Raw genomic sequence first — 22,075 nt, 5'->3', positions numbered from 1 at the left:
TATATTCTTGAATTTGCTACGAGAAGCTGATCGAGATGGCAAAAAATTCATATTCAGGAGCTTTTGATATTTTATTGTTTGATTGTCACTTTACTGCCACCAAAAGTCACTACATGTGTGATAAATCCATCCCCCCCCAAAACGGAATGATTGCGCTCATACCTATTACCAGTTCTTTCCGTAGGGGATAAACGCCACGCCCATGGCCGGTTAGCTCAGTTGGTTAGAGCGTGGTGCTAATAACGCCAAGGTCGCGGGTTCGATCCCCGTACGGGCCAAGTACAGCTTTTTAGAGGTCCCGTGCACTCGTTTCATCCCAGGTGGGTCGATGCAGATGCTGAAGCTTGTTTCTTTTTACTCCGCATTTTGTTCATAGTGTTTTCTGTGTAGAATTGCATGCCTAACTGATTTGGAGAAGTAGCTGTTCCTATGGTGTGGTGTTATTTAAAGCCTGTAGCAAGCATATAGTATAGTCATTGCAATTGATCTCTGTGTTAAACTTGGTGCTGTGTTTATGTGCTGATGGTGGCTCTGGTGCTGTATTCATGTACTGATGATGGGTCTTGTGTTGAACTCGTATGCTGATGTAGTCATATGCTGATGGAAGTTCTGTTTCCGTAACCATGCACTGACGGCGGTTCTGGTGATGTATCAATGTAGCTGCTGCAATCTTTAACTTATTAGACTTGATATTAGGTCATGCTAGGGTCAGTATGCTGTGCTGAAAATACAGCTGTCTGAATGAGGCCATTATAGGTCAGCTGAGCAAGAGTTTGACAAAAGCTCCCAGACACTATAGACAGCTTTGCCATCATTAGGGCGGCTGCTCTTTCTCTCCCAAAAATGGCAGTTTTCTTCACAGTCTCACCTCCCTTGTCTGAAAGTGCCCAAATGAAAAAGGAGCCTGGCCAACAGTGGTTCATCTGATCAGTCACATACCACGTGTGCACTTTATCGGACTGTGATGTCAGAGGTGACGACACAGCCAATCCTCGTTAGTATATTGGTAAGTATCCCCGCCTGTCACGCGGGAGACCGGGGTTCGACCATGGCCGGTTAGCTCAGTTGGTTAGAGCGTGGTGCTAATAACGCCAAGGTCGCGGGTTCGATCCCCGTACGGGCCAAGTACAGCTTTTTAGAGGTCCCGTGCACTCGTTTCATCCCAGGTGGGTCGATGCAGATGCTGAAGCTTGTTTCTTTTTACTCCGCATTTTGTTCATAGTGTTTTCTGTGTAGAATTGCATGCCTAACTGATTTGGAGAAGTAGCTGTTCCTATGGTGTGGTGTTATTTAAAGCCTGTAGCAAGCATATAGTATAGTCATTGCAATTGATCTCTGTGTTAAACTTGGTGCTGTGTTTATGTGCTGATGGTGGCTCTGGTGCTGTATTCATGTACTGATGATGGGTCTTGTGTTGAACTCGTATGCTGATGTAGTCATATGCTGATGGAAGTTCTGTTTCCGTAACCATGCACTGACGGCGGTTCTGGTGATGTATCAATGTAGCTGCTGCAATCTTTAACTTATTAGACTTGATATTAGGTCATGCTAGGGTCAGTATGCTGTGCTGAAAATACAGCTGTCTGAATGAGGCCATTATAGGTCAGCTGAGCAAGAGTTTGACAAAAGCTCCCAGACACTATAGACAGCTTTGCCATCATTAGGGCGGCTGCTCTTTCTCTCCCAAAAATGGCAGTTTTCTTCACAGTCTCACCTCCCTTGTCTGAAAGTGCCCAAACGAAAAAGGAGCCTGGCCAACAGTGGTTCATCTGATCAGTCACATACCACGTGTGCACTTTATCGGACTGTGATGTCAGAGGTGACGACACAGCCAATCCTCGTTAGTATAGTGGTAAGTATCCCCGCCTGTCACGTGGGAGACCAGGGTTCGATTCCCCGACGGGGAGGCCTCTTATATTCTTGAATTTGCTACGAGAAGCTGATCCAGATGGCAAAAAATTCATATTCAGGAGCTTTTGATATTTGATTGTCACTTTACTGCCACCAAAAGTCACTACATGTGTGATAAATCCATCCCCCCCCAAAACGGAATGATTGCGCTCATACCTATTACCAGTTCTTTCCGTAGGGGATAAACGCCACGCCCATGGCCGGTTAGCTCAGTTGGTTAGAGCGTGGTGCTAATAACGCCAAGGTCGCGGGTTCGATCCCCGTACGGGCCAAGTACAGCTTTTTAGAGGTCCCGTGCACTCGTTTCATCCCAGGTGGGTCGATGCAGATGCTGAAGCTTGTTTCTTTTTACTCCGCATTTTGTTCATAGTGTTTTCTGTGTAGAATTGCATGCCTAACTGATTTGGAGAAGTAGCTGTTCCTATGGTGTGGTGTTATTTAAAGCCTGTAGCAAGCATATAGTATAGTCATTGCAATTGATCTCTGTGTTAAACTTGGTGCTGTGTTTATGTGCTGATGGTGGCTCTGGTGCTGTATTCATGTACTGATGATGGGTCTTGTGTTGAACTCGTATGCTGATGTAGTCATATGCTGATGGAAGTTCTGTTTCCGTAACCATGCACTGACGGTGGTTCTGGTGATGTATCAATGTAGCTGCTGCAATCTTTAACTTATTAGACTTGATATTAGGTCATGCTAGGGTCAGTATGCTGTGCTGAAAATACAGCTGTCTGAATGAGGCCATTATAGGTCAGCTGAGCAAGAGTTTGACAAAAGCTCCCAGACACTATAGACAGCTTTGCCATCATTAGGGCGGCTGCTCTTTCTCTCCCAAAAATGGCAGTTTTCTTCACAGTCTCACCTCCCTTGTCTGAAAGTGCCCAAACGAAAAAGGAGCCTGGCCAACAGTGGTTCATCTGATCAGTCACATACCACGTGTGCACTTTATCGGACTGTGATGTCAGAGGTGACGACACAGCCAATCCTCGTTAGTATAGTGGTAAGTATCCCCGCCTGTCACGCGGGAGACCGGGGTTCGATTCCCCGACGGGGAGGCCTCTTATATTCTTGAATTTGCTACGAGAAGCTGATCGAGATGGCAAAAAATTCATATTCAGGAGCTTTTGATATTTTATTGTTTGATTGTCACTTTACTGCCACCAAAAGTCACTACATGTGTGATAAATCCATCCCCCCCCAAAACGGAATGATTGCGCTCATACCTATTACCAGTTCTTTCCGTAGGGGATGAACGCCACGCCCATGGCCGGTTAGCTCAGTTGGTTAGAGCGTGGTGCTAATAACGCCAAGGTCGCGGGTTCGATCCCCGTACGGGCCAAGTACAGCTTTTTAGAGGTCCCGTGCACTCGTTTCATCCCAGGTGGGTCGATGCAGATGCTGAAGCTTGTTTCTTTTTACTCCGCATTTTGTTCATAGTGTTTTCTGTGTAGAATTGCATGCCTAACTGATTTGGAGAAGTAGCTGTTCCTATGGTGTGGTGTTATTTAAAGCCTGTAGCAAGCATATAGTATAGTCATTGCAATTGATCTCTGTGTTAAACTTGGTGCTGTGTTTATGTGCTGATGGTGGCTCTGGTGCTGTATTCATGTACTGATGATGGGTCTTGTGTTGAACTCGTATGCTGATGTAGTCATATGCTGATGGAAGTTCTGTTTCCGTAACCATGCACTGACGGCGGTTCTGGTGATGTATCAATGTAGCTGCTGCAATCTTTAACTTATTAGACTTGATATTAGGTCATGCTAGGGTCAGTATGCTGTGCTGAAAATACAGCTGTCTGAATGAGGCCATTATAGGTCAGCTGAGCAAGAGTTTGACAAAAGCTCCCAGACACTATAGACAGCTTTGCCATCATTAGGGCGGCTGCTCTTTCTCTCCCAAAAATGGCAGTTTTCTTCACAGTCTCACCTCCCTTGTCTGAAAGTGCCCAAACGAAAAAGGAGCCTGGCCAACAGTGGTTCATCTGATCAGTCACATACCACGTGTGCACTTTATCGGACTGTGATGTCAGAGGTGACGACACAGCCAATCCTCGTTAGTATAGTGGTAAGTATCCCCGCCTGTCACGCGGGAGACCGGGGTGCGATTCCCCGACGGGGAGGCCTCTTATATTCTTGAATTTGCTACGAGAAGCTGATCGAGATGGCAAAAAATTCATATTCAGGAGCTTTTGATATTTTATTGTTTGATTGTCACTTTACTGCCACCAAAAGTCACTACATGTGTGATAAATCCATCCCCCCCCAAAACGGAATGATTGCGCTCATACCTATTACCAGTTCTTTCCGTAGGGGATAAACGCCACGCCCATGGCCGGTTAGCTCAGTTGGTTAGAGCGTGGTGCTAATAACGCCAAGGTCGCGGGTTCGATCCCCGTATGGGCCAAGTACAGCTTTTTAGAGGTCCCGTGCACTCGTTTCATCCCAGGTGGGTCGATGCAGATGCTGAAGCTTGTTTCTTTTTACTCCGCATTTTGTTCATAGTGTTTTCTGTGTAGAATTGCATGCCTAACTGATTTGGAGAAGTAGCTGTTCCTATGGTGTGGTGTTATTTAAAGCCTGTAGCAAGCATATAGTATAGTCATTGCAATTGATCTCTGTGTTAAACTTGGTGCTGTGTTTATGTGCTGATGGTGGCTCTGGTGCTGTATTCATGTACTGATGATGGGTCTTGTGTTGAACTCGTATGCTGATGTAGTCATATGCTGATGGAAGTTCTGTTTCCGTAACCATGCACTGACGGCGGTTCTGGTGATGTATCAATGTAGCTGCTGCAATCTTTAACTTATTAGACTTGATATTAGGTCATGCTAGGGTCAGTATGCTGTGCTGAAAATACAGCTGTCTGAATGAGGCCATTATAGGTCAGCTGAGCAAGAGTTTGACAAAAGCTCCCAGACACTATAGACAGCTTTGCCATCATTAGGGCGGCTGCTCTTTCTCTCCCAAAAATGGCAGTTTTCTTCACAGTCTCACCTCCCTTGTCTGAAAGTGCCCAAACGAAAAAGGAGCCTGGCCAACAGTGGTTCATCTGATCAGTCACATACCACGTGTGCACTTTATCGGACTGTGATGTCAGAGGTGACGACACAGCCAATCCTCGTTAGTATAGTGGTAAGTATCCCCGCCTGTCACGCGGGAGACCGGGGTTCGATTCCCCGACGGGGAGGCCTCTTATATTCTTGAATTTGCTACGAGAAGCTTATCGAGATGGCAAAAAATTCATATTCAGGAGCTTTTGATATTTTATTGTTTGATTGTCACTTTACTGCCACCAAAAGTCACTACATGTGTGATAAATCCATCCCCCCCAAAACGGAATGATTGCGCTCATACCTATTACCAGTTTTTTCCGTAGGGGATAAACGCCACGCCCATGGCCGGTTAGCTCAGTTGGTTAGAGCGTGGTGCTAATAACGCCAAGGTCGCGGGTTCGATCCCCGTACGGGCCAAGTACAGCTTTTTAGAGGTCCCGTGCACTCGTTTCATCCCAGGTGGGTCGATGCAGATGCTGAAGCTTGTTTCTTTTTACTCCGCATTTTGTTCATAGTGTTTTCTGTGTAGAATTGCATGCCTAACTGATTTGGAGAAGTAGCTGTTCCTATGGTGTGGTGTTATTTAAAGCCTGTAGCAAGCATATAGTATAGTCATTGCAATTGATCTCTGTGTTAAACTTGGTGCTGTGTTTATGTGCTGATGGTGGCTCTGGTGCTGTATTCATGTACTGATGATGGGTCTTGTGTTGAACTCGTATGCTGATGTAGTCATATGCTGATGGAAGTTCTGTTTCCGTAACCATGCACTGACGGCGGTTCTGGTGATGTATCAATGTAGCTGCTGCAATCTTTAACTTATTAGACTTGATATTAGGTCATGCTAGGGTCAGTATGCTGTGCTGAAAATACAGCTGTCTGAATGAGGCCATTATAGGTCAGCTGAGCAAGAGTTTGACAAAAGCTCCCAGACACTATAGACAGCTTTGCCATCATTAGGGCGGCTGCTCTTTCTCTCCCAAAAATGGCAGTTTTCTTCACAGTCTCACCTCCCTTGTCTGAAAGTGCCCAAACGAAAAAGGAGCCTGGCCAACAGTGGTTCATCTGATCAGTCACATACCACGTGTGCACTTTATCGGACTGTGATGTCAGAGGTGACGACACAGCCAATCCTCGTTAGTATAGTGGTAAGTATCCCCGCCTGTCACGCGGGAGACCGGGGTTCGATTCCCCGACGGGGAGGCCTCTTATATTCTTGAATTTGCTACAAGAAGCTGATCGAGATGGCAAAAAATTCATATTCAGGAGCTTTTGATATTTTATTGTTTGATTGTCACTTTACTGCCACCAAAAGTCACTACATGTGTGATAAATCCATCCCCCCCCAAAACGGAATGATTGCGCTCATACCTATTACCAGTTCTTTCCGTAGGGGATAAACGCCACGCCCATGGCCGGTTAGCTCAGTTGGTTAGAGCGTGGTGCTAATAACGCCAAGGTCGCGGGTTCGATCCCCGTACGGGCCAAGTACAGCTTTTTAGAGGTCCCGTGCACTCGTTTCATCCCAGGTGGGTCGATGCAGATGCTGAAGCTTGTTTCTTTTTACTCCGCATTTTGTTCATAGTGTTTTCTGTGTAGAATTGCATGCCTAACTGATTTGGAGAAGTAGCTGTTCCTATGGTGTGGTGTTATTTAAAGCCTGTAGCAAGCATATAGTATAGTCATTGCAATTGATCTCTGTGTTAAACTTGGTGCTGTGTTTATGTGCTGATGGTGGCTCTGGTGCTGTATTCATGTACTGATGATGGGTCTTGTGTTGAACTCGTATGCTGATGTAGTCATATGCTGATGGAAGTTCTGTTTCCGTAACCATGCACTGACGGCGGTTCTGGTGATGTATCAATGTAGCTGCTGCAATCTTTAACTTATTAGACTTGATATTAGGTCATGCTAGGGTCAGTATGCTGTGCTGAAAATACAGCTGTCTGAATGAGGCCATTATAGGTCAGCTGAGCAAGAGTTTGACAAAAGCTCCCAGACACTATAGACAGCTTTGCCATCATTAGGGCGGCTGCTCTTTCTCTCCCAAAAATGGCAGTTTTCTTCACAGTCTCACCTCCCTTGTCTGAAAGTGCCCAAACGAAAAAGGAGCCTGGCCAACAGTGGTTCATCTGATCAGTCACATACCACGTGTGCACTTTATCGGACTGTGATGTCAGAGGTGACGACACAGCCAATCCTCGTTAGTATAGTGGTAAGTATCCCCGCCTGTCACGCGGGAGACCGGGGTTCGATTCCCCGACGGGGAGGCCTCTTATATTCTTGAATTTGCTACGAGAAGCTGATCGAGATGGCAAAAAATTCATATTCAGGAGCTTTTGATATTTTATTGTTTGATTGTCACTTTACTGCCACCAAAAGTCACTACATGTGTGATAAATCCATCCCCCCCCAAAACGGAATGATTGCGCTCATACCTATTACCGGTTCTTTCCGTAGGGGATAAACGCCACGCCCATGGCCGGTTAGCTCAGTTGGTTAGAGCGTGGTGCTAATAACGCCAAGGTCGCGGGTTCGATCCCCGTACGGGCCAAGTACAGCTTTTTAGAGGTCCCGTGCACTCGTTTCATCCCAGGTGGGTCGATGCAGATGCTGAAGCTTGTTTCTTTTTACTCCGCATTTTGTTCATAGTGTTTTCTGTGTAGAATTGCATGCCTAACTGATTTGGAGAAGTAGCTGTTCCTATGGTGTGGTGTTATTTAAAGCCTGTAGCAAGCATATAGTATAGTCATTGCAATTGATCTCTGTGTTAAACTTGGTGCTGTGTTTATGTGCTGATGGTGGCTCTGGTGCTGTATTCATGTACTGATGATGGGTCTTGTGTTGAACTCGTATGCTGATGTAGTCATATGCTGATGGAAGTTCTGTTTCCGTAACCATGCACTGACGGCGGTTCTGGTGATGTATCAATGTAGCTGCTGCAATCTTTAACTTATTAGACTTGATATTAGGTCATGCTAGGGTCAGTATGCTGTGCTGAAAATACAGCTGTCTGAATGAGGCCATTATAGGTCAGCTGAGCAAGAGTTTGACAAAAGCTCCCAGACACTATAGACAGCTTTGCCATCATTAGGGCGGCTGCTCTTTCTCTCCCAAAAATGGCAGTTTTCTTCACAGTCTCGCCTCCCTTGTCTGAAAGTGCCCAAACGAAAAAGGAGCCTGGCCAACAGTGGTTCATCTGATCAGTCACATACCACGTGTGCACTTTATCGGACTGTGATGTCAGAGGTGACGACACAGCCAATCCTCGTTAGTATAGTGGTAAGTATCCCCGCCTGTCACGCGGGAGACCGGGGTTCGATTCCCCGACGGGGAGGCCTCTTATATTCTTGAATTTGCTACGAGAAGCTGATCGAGATGGCAAAAAATTCATATTCAGGAGCTTTTGATATTTTATTGTTTGATTGTCACTTTACTGCCACCAAAAGTCACTACATGTGTGATAAATCCATCCCCCCCCAAAACGGAATGATTGCGCTCATACCTATTACCAGTTCTTTCCGTAGGGGATAAACGCCACGCCCATGGCCGGTTAGCTCAGTTGGTTAGAGCGTGGTGCTAATAACGCCAAGGTCGCGGGTTCGATCCCCGTACGGGCCAAGTACAGCTTTTTAGAGGTCCCGTGCACTCGTTTCATCCCAGGTGGGTCGATGCAGATGCTGAAGCTTGTTTCTTTTTACTCCGCATTTTGTTCATAGTGTTTTCTGTGTAGAATTGCATGCCTAACTGATTTGGAGAAGTAGCTGTTCCTATGGTGTGGTGTTATTTAAAGCCTGTAGCAAGCATATAGTATAGTCATTGCAATTGATCTCTGTGTTAAACTTGGTGCTGTGTTTATGTGCTGATGGTGGCTCTGGTGCTGTATTCATGTACTGATGATGGGTCTTGTGTTGAACTCGTATGCTGATGTAGTCATATGCTGATGGAAGTTCTGTTTCCGTAACCATGCACTGACGGCGGTTCTGGTGATGTATCAATGTAGCTGCTGCAATCTTTAACTTATTAGACTTGATATTAGGTCATGCTAGGGTCAGTATGCTGTGCTGAAAATACAGCTGTCTGAATGAGGCCATTATAGGTCAGCTGAGCAAGAGTTTGACAAAAGCTCCCAGACACTATAGACAGCTTTGCCATCATTAGGGCGGCTGCTCTTTCTCTCCCAAAAATGGCAGTTTTCTTCACAGTCTCACCTCCCTTGTCTGAAAGTGCCCAAACGAAAAAGGAGCCTGGCCAACAGTGGTTCATCTGATCAGTCACATACCACGTGTGCACTTTATCGGACTGTGATGTCAGAGGTGACGACACAGCCAATCCTCGTTAGTATAGTGGTAAGTATCCCCGCCTGTCACGCGGGAGACCGGGGTTCGATTCCCCGACGGGGAGGCCTCTTATATTCTTGAATTTGCTACGAGAAGCTGATCGAGATGGCAAAAAATTCATATTCAGGAGCTTTTGATATTTTATTGTTTGATTGTCACTTTACTGCCACCAAAAGTCACTACATGTGTGATAAATCCATCCCCCCCCAAAACGGAATGATTGCGCTCATACCTATTACCGGTTCTTTCCGTAGGGGATAAACGCCACGCCCATGGCCGGTTAGCTCAGTTGGTTAGAGCGTGGTGCTAATAACGCCAAGGTCGCGGGTTCGATCCCCGTACGGGCCAAGTACAGCTTTTTAGAGGTCCCGTGCACTCGTTTCATCCCAGGTGGGTCGATGCAGATGCTGAAGCTTGTTTCTTTTTACTCTGCATTTTGTTCATAGTGTTTTCTGTGTAGAATTGCATGCCTAACTGATTTGGAGAAGTAGCTGTTCCTATGGTGTGGTGTTATTTAAAGCCTGTAGCAAGCATATAGTATAGTCATTGCAATTGATCTCTGTGTTAAACTTGGTGCTGTGTTTATGTGCTGATGGTGGCTCTGGTGCTGTATTCATGTACTGATGATGGGTCTTGTGTTGAACTCGTATGCTGATGTAGTCATATGCTGATGGAAGTTCTGTTTCCGTAACCATGCACTGACGGCGGTTCTGGTGATGTATCAATGTAGCTGCTGCAATCTTTAACTTATTAGACTTGATATTAGGTCATGCTAGGGTCAGTATGCTGTGCTGAAAATACAGCTGTCTGAATGAGGCCATTATAGGTCAGCTGAGCAAGAGTTTGACAAAAGCTCCCAGACACTATAGACAGCTTTGCCATCATTAGGGCGGCTGCTCTTTCTCTCCCAAAAATGGCAGTTTTCTTCACAGTCTCACCTCCCTTGTCTGAAAGTGCCCAAACGAAAAAGGAGCCTGGCCAACAGTGGTTCATCTGATCAGTCACATACCACGTGTGCACTTTATCGGACTGTGATGTCAGAGGTGACGACACAGCCAATCCTCGTTAGTATAGTGGTAAGTATCCCCGCCTGTCACGCGGGAGACCGGGGTTCGATTCCCCTACGGGGAGGCCTCTTATATTCTTGAATTTGCTACGAGAAGCTGATCGAGATGGCAAAAAATTCATATTCAGGAGCTTTTGATATTTTATTGTTTGATTGTCACTTTACTGCCACCAAAAGTCACTACATGTGTGATAAATCCATCCCCCCCAAAACGGAATGATTGCGCTCATACCTATTACCGGTTCTTTCCGTAGGGGATAAACGCCACACCCATGGCCGGTTAGCTCAGTTGGTTAGAGCGTGGTGCTAATAACGCCAAGGTCGCGGGTTCGATCCCCGTACGGGCCAAGTACAGCTTTTTAGAGGTCCCGTGCACTCGTTTCATCCCAGGTGGGTCGATGCAGATGCTGGAGCTTGTTTCTTTTTACTCCGCATTTTGTTCATAGTGTTTTCTGTGTAGAATTGCATGCCTAACTGATTTGGAGAAGTAGCTGTTCCTATGGTGTGGTGTTATTTAAAGCCTGTAGCAAGCATATAGTATAGTCATTGCAATTGATCTCTGTGTTAAACTTGGTGCTGTGTTTATGTGCTGATGGTGGCTCTGGTGCTGTATTCATGTACTGATGATGGGTCTTGTGTTGAACTCGTATGCTGATGTAGTCATATGCTGATGGAAGTTCTGTTTCCGTAACCATGCACTGACGGCGGTTCTGGTGATGTATCAATGTAGCTGCTGCAATCTTTAACTTATTAGACTTGATATTAGGTCATGCTAGGGTCAGTATGCTGTGCTGAAAATACAGCTGTCTGAATGAGGCCATTATAGGTCAGCTGAGCAAGAGTTTGACAAAAGCTCCCAGACACTATAGACAGCTTTGCCATCATTAGGGCGGCTGCTCTTTCTCTCCCAAAAATGGCAGTTTTCTTCACAGTCTCACCTCCCTTGTCTGAAAGTGCCCAAACGAAAAAGGAGCCTGGCCAACAGTGGTTCATCTGATCAGTCACATACCACGTGTGCACTTTATCGGACTGTGATGTCAGAGGTGACGACACAGCCAATCCTCGTTAGTATAGTGGTAAGTATCCCCGCCTGTCACGTGGGAGACCGGGGTTCGATTCCCCGACGGGGAGGCCTCTTATATTCTTGAATTTGCTACGAGAAGCTGATCGAGATGGCAAAAAATTCATATTCAGGAGCTTTTGATATTTTATTGTTTGATTGTCACTTTACTGCCACCAAAAGTCACTACATGTGTGATAAATCCATCCCCCCCCAAAACGGAATGATTGCGCTCATACCTATTACCAGTTCTTTCCGTAGGGGATAAACGCCACGCCCATGGCCGGTTAGCTCAGTTGGTTAGAGCGTGGTGCTAATAACGCCAAGGTCGCGGGTTCGATCCCCGTACGGGCCAAGTACAGCTTTTTAGAGGTCCCGTGCACTCGTTTCATCCCAGGTGGGTCGATGCAGATGCTGAAGCTTGTTTCTTTTTACTCCGCATTTTGTTCATAGTGTTTTCTGTGTAGAATTGCATGCCTAACTGATTTGGAGAAGTAGCTGTTCCTATGGTGTGGTGTTATTTAAAGCCTGTAGCAAGCATATAGTATAGTCATTGCAATTGATCTCTGTGTTAAACTTGGTGCTGTGTTTATGTGCTGATGGTGGCTCTGGTGCTGTATTCATGTACTGATGATGGGTCTTGTGTTGAACTCGTATGCTGATGTAGTCATATGCTGATGGAAGTTCTGTTTCCGTAACCATGCACTGACGGCGGTTCTGGTGATGTATCAATGTAGCTGCTGCAATCTTTAACTTATTAGACTTGATATTAGGTCATGCTAGGGTCAGTATGCTGTGCTGAAAATACAGCTGTCTGAATGAGGCCATTATAGGTCAGCTGAGCAAGAGTTTGACAAAAGCTCCCAGACACTATAGACAGCTTTGCCATCATTAGGGCGGCTGCTCTTTCTCTCCCAAAAATGGCAGTTTTCTTCACAGTCTCGCCTCCCTTGTCTGAAAGTGCCCAAACGAAAAAGGAGCCTGGCCAACAGTGGTTCATCTGATCAGTCACATACCACGTGTGCACTTTATCGGACTGTGATGTCAGAGGTGACGACACAGCCAATCCTCGTTAGTATAGTGGTAAGTATCCCCGCCTGTCACGCGGGAGACCGGGGTTCGATTCCCCGACGGGGAGGCCTCTTATATTCTTGAATTTGCTACGAGAAGCTGATCGAGATGGCAAAAAATTCATATTCAGGAGCTTTTGATATTTTATTGTTTGATTGTCACTTTACTGCCACCAAAAGTCACTACATGTGTGATAAATCCATCCCCCCCCAAAACGGAATGATTGCGCTCATACCTATTACCAGTTCTTTCCGTAGGGGATAAACGCCACGCCCATGGCCGGTTAGCTCAGTTGGTTAGAGCGTGGTGCTAATAACGCCAAGGTCGCGGGTTCGATCCCCGTACGGGCCAAGTACAGCTTTTTAGAGGTCCCGTGCACTCGTTTCATCCCAGGTGGGTCGATGCAGATGCTGAAGCTTGTTTCTTTTTACTCCGCATTTTGTTCATAGTGTTTTCTGTGTAGAATTGCATGCCTAACTGATTTGGAGAAGTAGCTGTTCCTATGGTGTGGTGTTATTTAAAGCCTGTAGCAAGCATATAGTATAGTCATTGCAATTGATCTCTGTGTTAAACTTGGTGCTGTGTTTATGTGCTGATGGTGGCTCTGGTGCTGTATTCATGTACTGATGATGGGTCTTGTGTTGAACTCGTATGCTGATGTAGTCATATGCTGATGGAAGTTCTGTTTCCGTAACCATGCACTGACGGCGGTTCTGGTGATGTATCAATGTAGCTGCTGCAATCTTTAACTTATTAGACTTGATATTAGGTCATGCTAGGGTCAGTATGCTGTGCTGAAAATACAGCTGTCTGAATGAGGCCATTATAGGTCAGCTGAGCAAGAGTTTGACAAAAGCTCCCAGACACTATAGACAGCTTTGCCATCATTAGGGCGGCTGCTCTTTCTCTCCCAAAAATGGCAGTTTTCTTCACAGTCTCACCTCCCTTGTCTGAAAGTGCCCAAACGAAAAAGGAGCCTGGCCAACAGTGGTTCATCTGATCAGTCACATACCACGTGTGCACTTTATCGGACTGTGATGTCAGAGGTGACGACACAGCCAATCCTCGTTAGTATAGTGGTAAGTATCCCCGCCTGTCACGCGGGAGACCGGGGTTCGATTCCCCGACGGGGAGGCCTCTTATATTCTTGAATTTGCTACGAGAAGCTGATCGAGATGGCAAAAAATTCATATTCAGGAGCTTTTGATATTTTATTGTTTGATTGTCACTTTACTGCCACCAAAAGTCACTACATGTGTGATAAATCCATCCCCCCCCCAAAACGGAATGATTGCGCTCATACCTATTACCGGTTCTTTCCGTAGGGGATAAACGCCACGCCCATGGCCGGTTAGCTCAGTTGGTTAGAGCGTGGTGCTAATAACGCCAAGGTCGCGTGTTCGATCCCCGTACGGGCCAAGTACAGCTTTTTAGAGGTCCCGTGCACTCGTTTCATCCCAGGTGGGTCGATGCAGATGCTGAAGCTTGTTTCTTTTTACTCTGCATTTTGTTCATAGTGTTTTCTGTGTAGAATTGCATGCCTAACTGATTTGGAGAAGTAGCTGTTCCTATGGTGTGGTGTTATTTAAAGCCTGTAGCAAGCATATAGTATAGTCATTGCAATTGATCTCTGTGTTAAACTTGGTGCTGTGTTTATGTGCTGATGGTGGCTCTGGTGCTGTATTCATGTACTGATGATGGGTCTTGTGTTGAACTCGTATGCTGATGTAGTCATATGCTGATGGAAGTTCTGTTTCCGTAACCATGCACTGACGGCGGTTCTGGTGATGTATCAATGTAGCTGCTGCAATCTTTAACTTATTAGACTTGATATTAGGTCATGCTAGGGTCAGTATGCTGTGCTGAAAATACAGCTGTCTGAATGAGGCCATTATAGGTCAGCTGAGCAAGAGTTTGACAAAAGCTCCCAGACACTATAGACAGCTTTGCCATCATTAGGGCGGCTGCTCTTTCTCTCCCAAAAATGGCAGTTTTCTTCACAGTCTCACCTCCCTTGTCTGAAAGTGCCCAAACGAAAAAGGAGCCTGGCCAACAGTGGTTCATCTGATCAGTCACATACCATGTGTGCACTTTATCGGACTGTGATGTCAGAGGTGACGACACAGCCAATCCTCGTTAGTATAGTGGTAAGTATCCCCGCCTGTCACGCGGGAGACCGGGGTTCGATTCCCCTACGGGGAGGCCTCTTATATTCTTGAATTTGCTACGAGAAGCTGATCGAGATGGCAAAAAATTCATATTCAGGAGCTTTTGATATTTTATTGTTTGATTGTCACTTTACTGCCACCAAAAGTCACTACATGTGTGATAAATCCATCCCCCCCAAAACGGAATGATTGCGCTCATACCTATTACCGGTTCTTTCCGTAGGGGATAAACGCCACACCCATGGCCGGTTAGCTCAGTTGGTTAGAGCGTGGTGCTAATAACGCCAAGGTCGCGGGTTCGATCCCCGTACGGGCCAAGTACAGCTTTTTAGAGGTCCCGTGCACTCGTTTCATCCCAGGTGGGTCGATGCAGATGCTGGAGCTTGTTTCTTTTTACTCCGCATTTTGTTCATAGTGTTTTCTGTGTAGAATTGCATGCCTAACTGATTTGGAGAAGTAGCTGTTCCTATGGTGTGGTGTTATTTAAAGCCTGTAGCAAGCATATAGTATAGTCATTGCAATTGATCTCTGTGTTAAACTTGGTGCTGTGTTTATGTGCTGATGGTGGCTCTGGTGCTGTATTCATGTACTGATGATGGGTCTTGTGTTGAACTCGTATGCTGATGTAGTCATATGCTGATGGAAGTTCTGTTTCCGTAACCATGCACTGACGGCGGTTCTGGTGATGTATCAATGTAGCTGCTGCAATCTTTAACTTATTAGACTTGATATTAGGTCATGCTAGGGTCAGTATGCTGTGCTGAAAATACAGCTGTCTGAATGAGGCCATTATAGGTCAGCTGAGCAAGAGTTTGACAAAAGCTCCCAGACACTATAGACAGCTTTGCCATCATTAGGGCGGCTGCTCTTTCTCTCCCAAAAATGGCAGTTTTCTTCACAGTCTCACCTCCCTTGTCTGAAAGTGCCCAAATGAAAAAGGAGCCTGGCCAACAGTGGTTCATCTGATCAGTCACATACCACGTGTGCACTTTATCGGACTGTGATGTCAGAGGTGACGACACAGCCAATCCTCGTTAGTATAGTGGTAAGTATCCCCGCCTGTCACGCGGGAGACCGGGGTTCGATTCCCCGACGGGGAGGCCTCTTATATTCTTGAATTTGCTACGAGAAGCTGATCGAGATGGCAAAAAATTCATATTCAGGAGCTTTTGATATTTTATTGTTTGATTGTCACTTTACTGCCACCAAAAGTCACTACATGTGTGATAAATCCATCCCCCCCAAAACGGAATGATTGCGCTCATACCTATTACCAGTTCTTTCCGTAGGGGATAAACGCCACGCCCATGGCCGGTTAGCTCAGTTGGTTAGAGCGTGGTGCTAATAACGCCAAGGTCGCGGGTTCGATCCCCGTACGGGCCAAGTACAGCTTTTTAGAGGTCCCGTGCACTCGTTTCATCCCAGGTGGGTCGATGCAGATGCTGAAGCTTGTTTCTTTTTACTCCGCATTTTGTTCATAGTGTTTTCTGTGTAGAATTGCATGCCTAACTGATTTGGAGAAGTAGCTGTTCCTATGGTGTGGTGTTATTTAAAGCCTGTAGCAAGCATATAGTATAGTCATTGCAATTGATCTCTGTGTTAAACTTGGTGCTGTGTTTATGTGCTGATGGTGGCTCTGGTGCTGTATTCATGTACTGATGATGGGTCTTGTGTTGAACTCGTATGCTGATGTAGTCATATGCTGATGGAAGTTCTGTTTCCGTAACCATGCACTGACGGCGGTTCTGGTGATGTATCAATGTAGCTGCTGCAATCTTTAACTTATTAGACTTGATATTAGGTCATGCTAGGGTCAGTATGCTGTGCTGAAAATACAGCTGTCTGAATGAGGCCATTATAGGTCAGCTGAGCAAGAGTTTGACAAAAGCTCCCAGACACTATAGACAGCTTTGCCATCATTAGGGCGGCTGCTCTTTCTCTCCCAAAAATGGCAGTTTTCTTCACAGTCTCACCTCCCTTGTCTGAAAGTGCCCAAACGAAAAAGGAGCCTGGCCAACAGTGGTTCATCTGATCAGTCACATACCACGTGTGCACTTTATCGGACTGTGATGTCAGAGGTGACGACACAGCCAATCCTCGTTAGTATAGTGGTAAGTATCCCCGCCTGTCACGCGGGAGACCGGGGTTCGATTCCCCGACGGGGAGGCCTCTTATATTCTTGAATTTGCTACGAGAAGCTGATCGAGATGGCAAAAAATTCATATTCAGGAGCTTTTGATATTTTATTGTTTGATTGTCACTTTACTGCCACCAAAAGTCACTACATGTGTGATAAATCCATCCCACCCCAAAACGGAATGATTGCACTCATACCTATTACCAGTTCTTTCCGTAGGGGATAAACGCCATGCCCATGGCCGGTTAGCTCAGTTGGTTAGAGCGTGGTGCTAATAACGCCAAGGTCGCGGGTTCGATCCCCGTACGGGCCAAGTACAGCTTTTTAGAGGTCCCGTGCACTCGTTTCATCCCAGGTGGGTCGATGCAGATGCTGAAGCTTGTTTCTTTTTACTCCGCATTTTGTTCATAGTGTTTTCTGTGTAGAATTGCATGCCTAACTGATTTGGAGAAGTAGCTGTTCCTATGGTGTGGTGTTATTTAAAGCCTGTAGCAAGCATATAGTATAGTCATTGCAATTGATCTCTGTGTTAAACTTGGTGCTGTGTTTATGTGCTGATGGTGGCTCTGGTGCTGTATTCATGTACTGATGATGGGTCTTGTGTTGAACTCGTATGCTGATGTAGTCATATGCTGATGGAAGTTCTGTTTCCGTAACCATGCACTGACGGCGGTTCTGGTGATGTATCAATGTAGCTGCTGCAATCTTTAACTTATTAGACTTGATATTAGGTCATGCTAGGGTCAGTATGCTGTGCTGAAAATACAGCTGTCTGAATGAGGCCATTATAGGTCAGCTGAGCAAGAGTTTGACAAAAGCTCCCAGACACTATAGACAGCTTTGCCATCATTAGGGCGGCTGCTCTTTCTCTCCCAAAAATGGCAGTTTTCTTCACAGTCTCACCTCCCTTGTCTGAAAGTGCCCAAACGAAAAAGGAGCCTGGCCAACAGTGGTTCATCTGATCAGTCACATACCACGTGTGCACTTTATCGGACTGTGATGTCAGAGGTGACGACACAGCCAATCCTCGTTAGTATAGTGGTAAGTATCCCTGCCTGTCACGCGGGAGACCGGGGTTCGATTCCCCGATGGGGAGGCCTCTTATATTCTTGAATTTGCTACGAGAAGCTGATCGAGATGGCAAAAAATTCATATTCAGGAGCTTTTGATATTTTATTGTTTGATTGTCACTTTACTGCCACCAAAAGTCACTACATGTGTGATAAATCCATCCCCCCCAAAACGGAATGATTGCGCTCATACCTATTACCAGTTCTTTCCGTAGGGGATAAACGCCACGCCCATGGCCGGTTAGCTCAGTTGGTTAGAGCGTGGTGCTAATAACGCCAAGGTCGCGGGTTCGATCCCCGTACGGGCCAAGTACAGCTTTTTAGAGGTCCCGTGCACTCGTTTCATCCCAGGTGGGTCGATGCAGATGCTGAAGCTTGTTTCTTTTTACTCCGCATTTTGTTCATAGTGTTTTCTGTGTAGAATTGCATGCCTAACTGATTTGGAGAAGTAGCTGTTCCTATGGTGTGGTGTTATTTAAAGCCTGTAGCAAGCATATAGTATAGTCATTGCAATTGATCTCTGTGTTAAACTTGGTGCTGTGTTTATGTGCTGATGGTGGCTCTGGTGCTGTATTCATGTACTGATGATGGGTCTTGTGTTGAACTCGTATGCTGATGTAGTCATATGCTGATGGAAGTTCTGTTTCCGTAACCATGCACTGACGGCGGTTCTGGTGATGTATCAATGTAGCTGCTGCAATCTTTAACTTATTAGACTTGATATTAGGTCATGCTAGGGTCAGTATGCTGTGCTGAAAATACAGCTGTCTGAATGAGGCCATTATAGGTCAGCTGAGCAAGAGTTTGACAAAAGCTCCCAGACACTATAGACAGCTTTGCCATCATTAGGGCGGCTGCTCTTTCTCTCCCAAAAATGGCAGTTTTCTTCACAGTCTCACCTCCCTTGTCTGAAAGTGCCCAAACGAAAAAGGAGCCTGGCCAACAGTGGTTCATCTGATCAGTCACATACCACGTGTGCACTTTATCGGACTGTGATGTCAGAGGTGACGACACAGCCAATCCTCGTTAGTATAGTGGTAAGTATCCCCGCCTGTCACGCGGGAGACCGGGGTTCGATTCCCCGACGGGGAGGCCTCTTATATTCTTGAATTTGCTACGAGAAGCTGATCGAGATGGCAAAAAATTCATATTCAGGAGCTTTTGATATTTTATTGTTTGATTGTCACTTTACTGCCACCAAAAGTCACTACATGTGTGATAAATCCATCCCCCCCCCAAAACGGAATGATTGCGCTCATACCTATTACCGGTTCTTTCCGTAGGGGATAAACGCCACGCCCATGGCCGGTTAGCTCAGTTGGTTAGAGCGTGGTGCTAATAACGCCAAGGTCGCGGGTTCGATCCCCGTACGGGCCAAGTACAGCTTTTTAGAGGTCCCGTGCACTCGTTTCATCCCAGGTGGGTCGATGCAGATGCTGAAGCTTGTTTCTTTTTACTCTGCATTTTGTTCATAGTGTTTTCTGTGTAGAATTGCATGCCTAACTGATTTGGAGAAGTAGCTGTTCCTATGGTGTGGTGTTATTTAAAGCCTGTAGCAAGCATATAGTATAGTCATTGCAATTGATCTCTGTGTTAAACTTGGTGCTGTGTTTATGTGCTGATGGTGGCTCTGGTGCTGTATTCATGTACTGATGATGGGTCTTGTGTTGAACTCGTATGCTGATGTAGTCATATGCTGATGGAAGTTCTGTTTCCGTAACCATGCACTGACGGCGGTTCTGGTGATGTATCAATGTAGCTGCTGCAATCTTTAACTTATTAGACTTGATATTAGGTCATGCTAGGGTCAGTATGCTGTGCTGAAAATACAGCTGTCTGAATGAGGCCATTATAGGTCAGCTGAGCAAGAGTTTGACAAAAGCTCCCAGACACTATAGACAGCTTTGCCATCATTAGGGCGGCTGCTCTTTCTCTCCCAAAAATGGCAGTTTTCTTCACAGTCTCACCTCCCTTGTCTGAAAGTGCCCAAACGAAAAAGGAGCCTGGCCAACAGTGGTTCATCTGATCAGTCACATACCACGTGTGCACTTTATCGGACTGTGATGTCAGAGGTGACGACACAGCCAATCCTCGTTAGTATAGTGGTAAGTATCCCCGCCTGTCACGCGGGAGACCGGGGTTCGATTCCCCTACGGGGAGGCCTCTTATATTCTTGAATTTGCTACGAGAAGCTGATCGAGATGGCAAAAAATTCATATTCAGGAGCTTTTGATATTTTATTGTTTGATTGTCACTTTACTGCCACCAAAAGTCACTACATGTGTGATAAATCCATCCCCCCCAAAACGGAATGATTGCGCTCATACCTATTACCGGTTCTTTCCGTAGGGGATAAACGCCACACCCATGGCCGGTTAGCTCAGTTGGTTAGAGCGTGGTGCTAATAACGCCAAGGTCGCGGGTTCGATCCCCGTACGGGCCAAGTACAGCTTTTTAGAGGTCCCGTGCACTCGTTTCATCCCAGGTGGGTCGATGCAGATGCTGGAGCTTGTTTCTTTTTACTCCGCATTTTGTTCATAGTGTTTTCTGTGTAGAATTGCATGCCTAACTGATTTGGAGAAGTAGCTGTTCCTATGGTGTGGTGTTATTTAAAGCCTGTAGCAAGCATATAGTATAGTCATTGCAATTGATCTCTGTGTTAAACTTGGTGCTGTGTTTATGTGCTGATGGTGGCTCTGGTGCTGTATTCATGTACTGATGATGGGTCTTGTGTTGAACTCGTATGCTGATGTAGTCATATGCTGATGGAAGTTCTGTTTCCGTAACCATGCACTGACGGCGGTTCTGGTGATGTATCAATGTAGCTGCTGCAATCTTTAACTTATTAGACTTGATATTAGGTCATGCTAGGGTCAGTATGCTGTGCTGAAAATACAGCTGTCTGAATGAGGCCATTATAGGTCAGCTGAGCAAGAGTTTGACAAAAGCTCCCAGACACTATAGACAGCTTTGCCATCATTAGGGCGGCTGCTCTTTCTCTCCCAAAAATGGCAGTTTTCTTCACAGTCTCACCTCCCTTGTCTGAAAGTGCCCAAACGAAAAAGGAGCCTGGCCAACAGTGGTTCATCTGATCAGTCACATACCACGTGTGCACTTTATCGGACTGTGATGTCAGAGGTGACGACACAGCCAATCCTCGTTAGTATAGTGGTAAGTATCCCCGCCTGTCACGCGGGAGACCGGGGTTCGATTCCCCGACGGGGAGGCCTCTTATATTCTTGAATTTGCTACGAGAAGCTGATCGAGATGGCAAAAAATTCATATTCAGGAGCTTTTGATATTTTATTGTTTGATTGTCACTTTACTGCCACCAAAAGTCACTACATGTGTGATAAATCCATCCCCCCCCAAAACGGAATGATTGCGCTCATACCTATTACCAGTTCTTTCCGTAGGGGATAAACGCCACGCCCATGGCCGGTTAGCTCAGTTGGTTAGAGCGTGGTGCTAATAACGCCAAGGTCGCGGGTTCGATCCCCGTACGGGCCAAGTACAGCTTTTTAGAGGTCCCGTGCACTCGTTTCATCCCAGGTGGGTCGATGCAGATGCTGAAGCTTGTTTCTTTTTACTCCGCATTTTGTTCATAGTGTTTTCTGTGTAGAATTGCATGCCTAACTGATTTGGAGAAGTAACTGTTCCTATGGTGTGGTGTTATTTAAAGCCTGTAGCAAGCATATAGTATAGTCATTGCAATTGATCTCTGTGTTAAACTTGGTGCTGTGTTTATGTGCTGATGGTGGCTCTGGTGCTGTATTCATGTACTGATGATGGGTCTTGTGTTGAACTCGTATGCTGATGTAGTCATATGCTGATGGAAGTTCTGTTTCCGTAACCATGCACTGACGGCGGTTCTGGTGATGTATCAATGTAGCTGCTGCAATCTTTAACTTATTAGACTTGATATTAGGTCATGCTAGGGTCAGTATGCTGTGCTGAAAATACAGCTGTCTGAATGAGGCCATTATAGGTCAGCTGAGCAAGAGTTTGACAAAAGCTCCCAGACACTATAGACAGCTTTGCCATCATTAGGGCGGCTGCTCTTTCTCTCCCAAAAATGGCAGTTTTCTTCACAGTCTCGCCTCCCTTGTCTGAAAGTGCCCAAACGAAAAAGGAGCCTGGCCAACAGTGGTTCATCTGATCAGTCACATACCACGTGTGCACTTTATCGGACTGTGATGT

The 22,075-nt window shown here is 45.9% G+C and overlaps 31 non-coding genes across 31 annotated transcripts; all 31 read left to right on the top strand.

Moving 5' to 3' along the window:
- The first annotated feature begins 204 nt into the window (after positions 1-204).
- TRNAI-AAU (transfer RNA isoleucine (anticodon AAU)) lies at positions 205-278 on the top strand. Its single transcript has one exon. It is a non-coding gene; the product is annotated as a tRNA-Ile (tRNA).
- Positions 279-1,050: 772 nt separating this feature from the next.
- On the top strand, positions 1,051-1,124 carry TRNAI-AAU (transfer RNA isoleucine (anticodon AAU)). Its single transcript has one exon. It is a non-coding gene; the product is annotated as a tRNA-Ile (tRNA).
- Positions 1,125-2,109: 985 nt separating this feature from the next.
- TRNAI-AAU (transfer RNA isoleucine (anticodon AAU)) lies at positions 2,110-2,183 on the top strand. The gene has a single exon. It is a non-coding gene; the product is annotated as a tRNA-Ile (tRNA).
- Positions 2,184-2,894: 711 nt separating this feature from the next.
- TRNAD-GUC (transfer RNA aspartic acid (anticodon GUC)) lies at positions 2,895-2,966 on the top strand. Its single transcript has one exon. It is a non-coding gene; the product is annotated as a tRNA-Asp (tRNA).
- Positions 2,967-3,176: 210 nt separating this feature from the next.
- TRNAI-AAU (transfer RNA isoleucine (anticodon AAU)) lies at positions 3,177-3,250 on the top strand. The gene has a single exon. It is a non-coding gene; the product is annotated as a tRNA-Ile (tRNA).
- Positions 3,251-5,028: 1,778 nt separating this feature from the next.
- TRNAD-GUC (transfer RNA aspartic acid (anticodon GUC)) lies at positions 5,029-5,100 on the top strand. Its single transcript has one exon. It is a non-coding gene; the product is annotated as a tRNA-Asp (tRNA).
- A 209-nt stretch (positions 5,101-5,309) lies between these two features.
- TRNAI-AAU (transfer RNA isoleucine (anticodon AAU)) lies at positions 5,310-5,383 on the top strand. The gene has a single exon. It is a non-coding gene; the product is annotated as a tRNA-Ile (tRNA).
- Positions 5,384-6,094: 711 nt separating this feature from the next.
- TRNAD-GUC (transfer RNA aspartic acid (anticodon GUC)) lies at positions 6,095-6,166 on the top strand. The gene has a single exon. It is a non-coding gene; the product is annotated as a tRNA-Asp (tRNA).
- A 210-nt stretch (positions 6,167-6,376) lies between these two features.
- Positions 6,377-6,450, top strand: TRNAI-AAU (transfer RNA isoleucine (anticodon AAU)). Its single transcript has one exon. It is a non-coding gene; the product is annotated as a tRNA-Ile (tRNA).
- Positions 6,451-7,161: 711 nt separating this feature from the next.
- On the top strand, positions 7,162-7,233 carry TRNAD-GUC (transfer RNA aspartic acid (anticodon GUC)). The gene has a single exon. It is a non-coding gene; the product is annotated as a tRNA-Asp (tRNA).
- A 210-nt stretch (positions 7,234-7,443) lies between these two features.
- On the top strand, positions 7,444-7,517 carry TRNAI-AAU (transfer RNA isoleucine (anticodon AAU)). Its single transcript has one exon. It is a non-coding gene; the product is annotated as a tRNA-Ile (tRNA).
- A 711-nt stretch (positions 7,518-8,228) lies between these two features.
- TRNAD-GUC (transfer RNA aspartic acid (anticodon GUC)) lies at positions 8,229-8,300 on the top strand. Its single transcript has one exon. It is a non-coding gene; the product is annotated as a tRNA-Asp (tRNA).
- A 210-nt stretch (positions 8,301-8,510) lies between these two features.
- On the top strand, positions 8,511-8,584 carry TRNAI-AAU (transfer RNA isoleucine (anticodon AAU)). The gene has a single exon. It is a non-coding gene; the product is annotated as a tRNA-Ile (tRNA).
- Positions 8,585-9,295: 711 nt separating this feature from the next.
- On the top strand, positions 9,296-9,367 carry TRNAD-GUC (transfer RNA aspartic acid (anticodon GUC)). The gene has a single exon. It is a non-coding gene; the product is annotated as a tRNA-Asp (tRNA).
- Positions 9,368-9,577: 210 nt separating this feature from the next.
- On the top strand, positions 9,578-9,651 carry TRNAI-AAU (transfer RNA isoleucine (anticodon AAU)). The gene has a single exon. It is a non-coding gene; the product is annotated as a tRNA-Ile (tRNA).
- Positions 9,652-10,643: 992 nt separating this feature from the next.
- Positions 10,644-10,717, top strand: TRNAI-AAU (transfer RNA isoleucine (anticodon AAU)). Its single transcript has one exon. It is a non-coding gene; the product is annotated as a tRNA-Ile (tRNA).
- A 993-nt stretch (positions 10,718-11,710) lies between these two features.
- On the top strand, positions 11,711-11,784 carry TRNAI-AAU (transfer RNA isoleucine (anticodon AAU)). The gene has a single exon. It is a non-coding gene; the product is annotated as a tRNA-Ile (tRNA).
- A 711-nt stretch (positions 11,785-12,495) lies between these two features.
- TRNAD-GUC (transfer RNA aspartic acid (anticodon GUC)) lies at positions 12,496-12,567 on the top strand. Its single transcript has one exon. It is a non-coding gene; the product is annotated as a tRNA-Asp (tRNA).
- Positions 12,568-12,777: 210 nt separating this feature from the next.
- TRNAI-AAU (transfer RNA isoleucine (anticodon AAU)) lies at positions 12,778-12,851 on the top strand. Its single transcript has one exon. It is a non-coding gene; the product is annotated as a tRNA-Ile (tRNA).
- A 711-nt stretch (positions 12,852-13,562) lies between these two features.
- Positions 13,563-13,634, top strand: TRNAD-GUC (transfer RNA aspartic acid (anticodon GUC)). Its single transcript has one exon. It is a non-coding gene; the product is annotated as a tRNA-Asp (tRNA).
- Positions 13,635-14,911: 1,277 nt separating this feature from the next.
- Positions 14,912-14,985, top strand: TRNAI-AAU (transfer RNA isoleucine (anticodon AAU)). Its single transcript has one exon. It is a non-coding gene; the product is annotated as a tRNA-Ile (tRNA).
- A 711-nt stretch (positions 14,986-15,696) lies between these two features.
- On the top strand, positions 15,697-15,768 carry TRNAD-GUC (transfer RNA aspartic acid (anticodon GUC)). Its single transcript has one exon. It is a non-coding gene; the product is annotated as a tRNA-Asp (tRNA).
- A 209-nt stretch (positions 15,769-15,977) lies between these two features.
- TRNAI-AAU (transfer RNA isoleucine (anticodon AAU)) lies at positions 15,978-16,051 on the top strand. The gene has a single exon. It is a non-coding gene; the product is annotated as a tRNA-Ile (tRNA).
- A 711-nt stretch (positions 16,052-16,762) lies between these two features.
- Positions 16,763-16,834, top strand: TRNAD-GUC (transfer RNA aspartic acid (anticodon GUC)). Its single transcript has one exon. It is a non-coding gene; the product is annotated as a tRNA-Asp (tRNA).
- Positions 16,835-17,044: 210 nt separating this feature from the next.
- Positions 17,045-17,118, top strand: TRNAI-AAU (transfer RNA isoleucine (anticodon AAU)). Its single transcript has one exon. It is a non-coding gene; the product is annotated as a tRNA-Ile (tRNA).
- A 992-nt stretch (positions 17,119-18,110) lies between these two features.
- TRNAI-AAU (transfer RNA isoleucine (anticodon AAU)) lies at positions 18,111-18,184 on the top strand. Its single transcript has one exon. It is a non-coding gene; the product is annotated as a tRNA-Ile (tRNA).
- Positions 18,185-18,895: 711 nt separating this feature from the next.
- On the top strand, positions 18,896-18,967 carry TRNAD-GUC (transfer RNA aspartic acid (anticodon GUC)). Its single transcript has one exon. It is a non-coding gene; the product is annotated as a tRNA-Asp (tRNA).
- Positions 18,968-19,178: 211 nt separating this feature from the next.
- Positions 19,179-19,252, top strand: TRNAI-AAU (transfer RNA isoleucine (anticodon AAU)). The gene has a single exon. It is a non-coding gene; the product is annotated as a tRNA-Ile (tRNA).
- A 992-nt stretch (positions 19,253-20,244) lies between these two features.
- TRNAI-AAU (transfer RNA isoleucine (anticodon AAU)) lies at positions 20,245-20,318 on the top strand. Its single transcript has one exon. It is a non-coding gene; the product is annotated as a tRNA-Ile (tRNA).
- A 711-nt stretch (positions 20,319-21,029) lies between these two features.
- On the top strand, positions 21,030-21,101 carry TRNAD-GUC (transfer RNA aspartic acid (anticodon GUC)). Its single transcript has one exon. It is a non-coding gene; the product is annotated as a tRNA-Asp (tRNA).
- A 210-nt stretch (positions 21,102-21,311) lies between these two features.
- Positions 21,312-21,385, top strand: TRNAI-AAU (transfer RNA isoleucine (anticodon AAU)). The gene has a single exon. It is a non-coding gene; the product is annotated as a tRNA-Ile (tRNA).
- The last annotated feature ends 690 nt before the right edge of the window (positions 21,386-22,075 follow it).

Source organism: Ranitomeya variabilis, chromosome 5, assembly GCF_051348905.1.
Source record: "Ranitomeya variabilis isolate aRanVar5 chromosome 5, aRanVar5.hap1, whole genome shotgun sequence".
In the NCBI taxonomy this organism is placed as follows: Eukaryota; Metazoa; Chordata; class Amphibia; order Anura; family Dendrobatidae; genus Ranitomeya; species Ranitomeya variabilis.
This window is presented reverse-complemented; position numbering and strand designations above follow the sequence as displayed.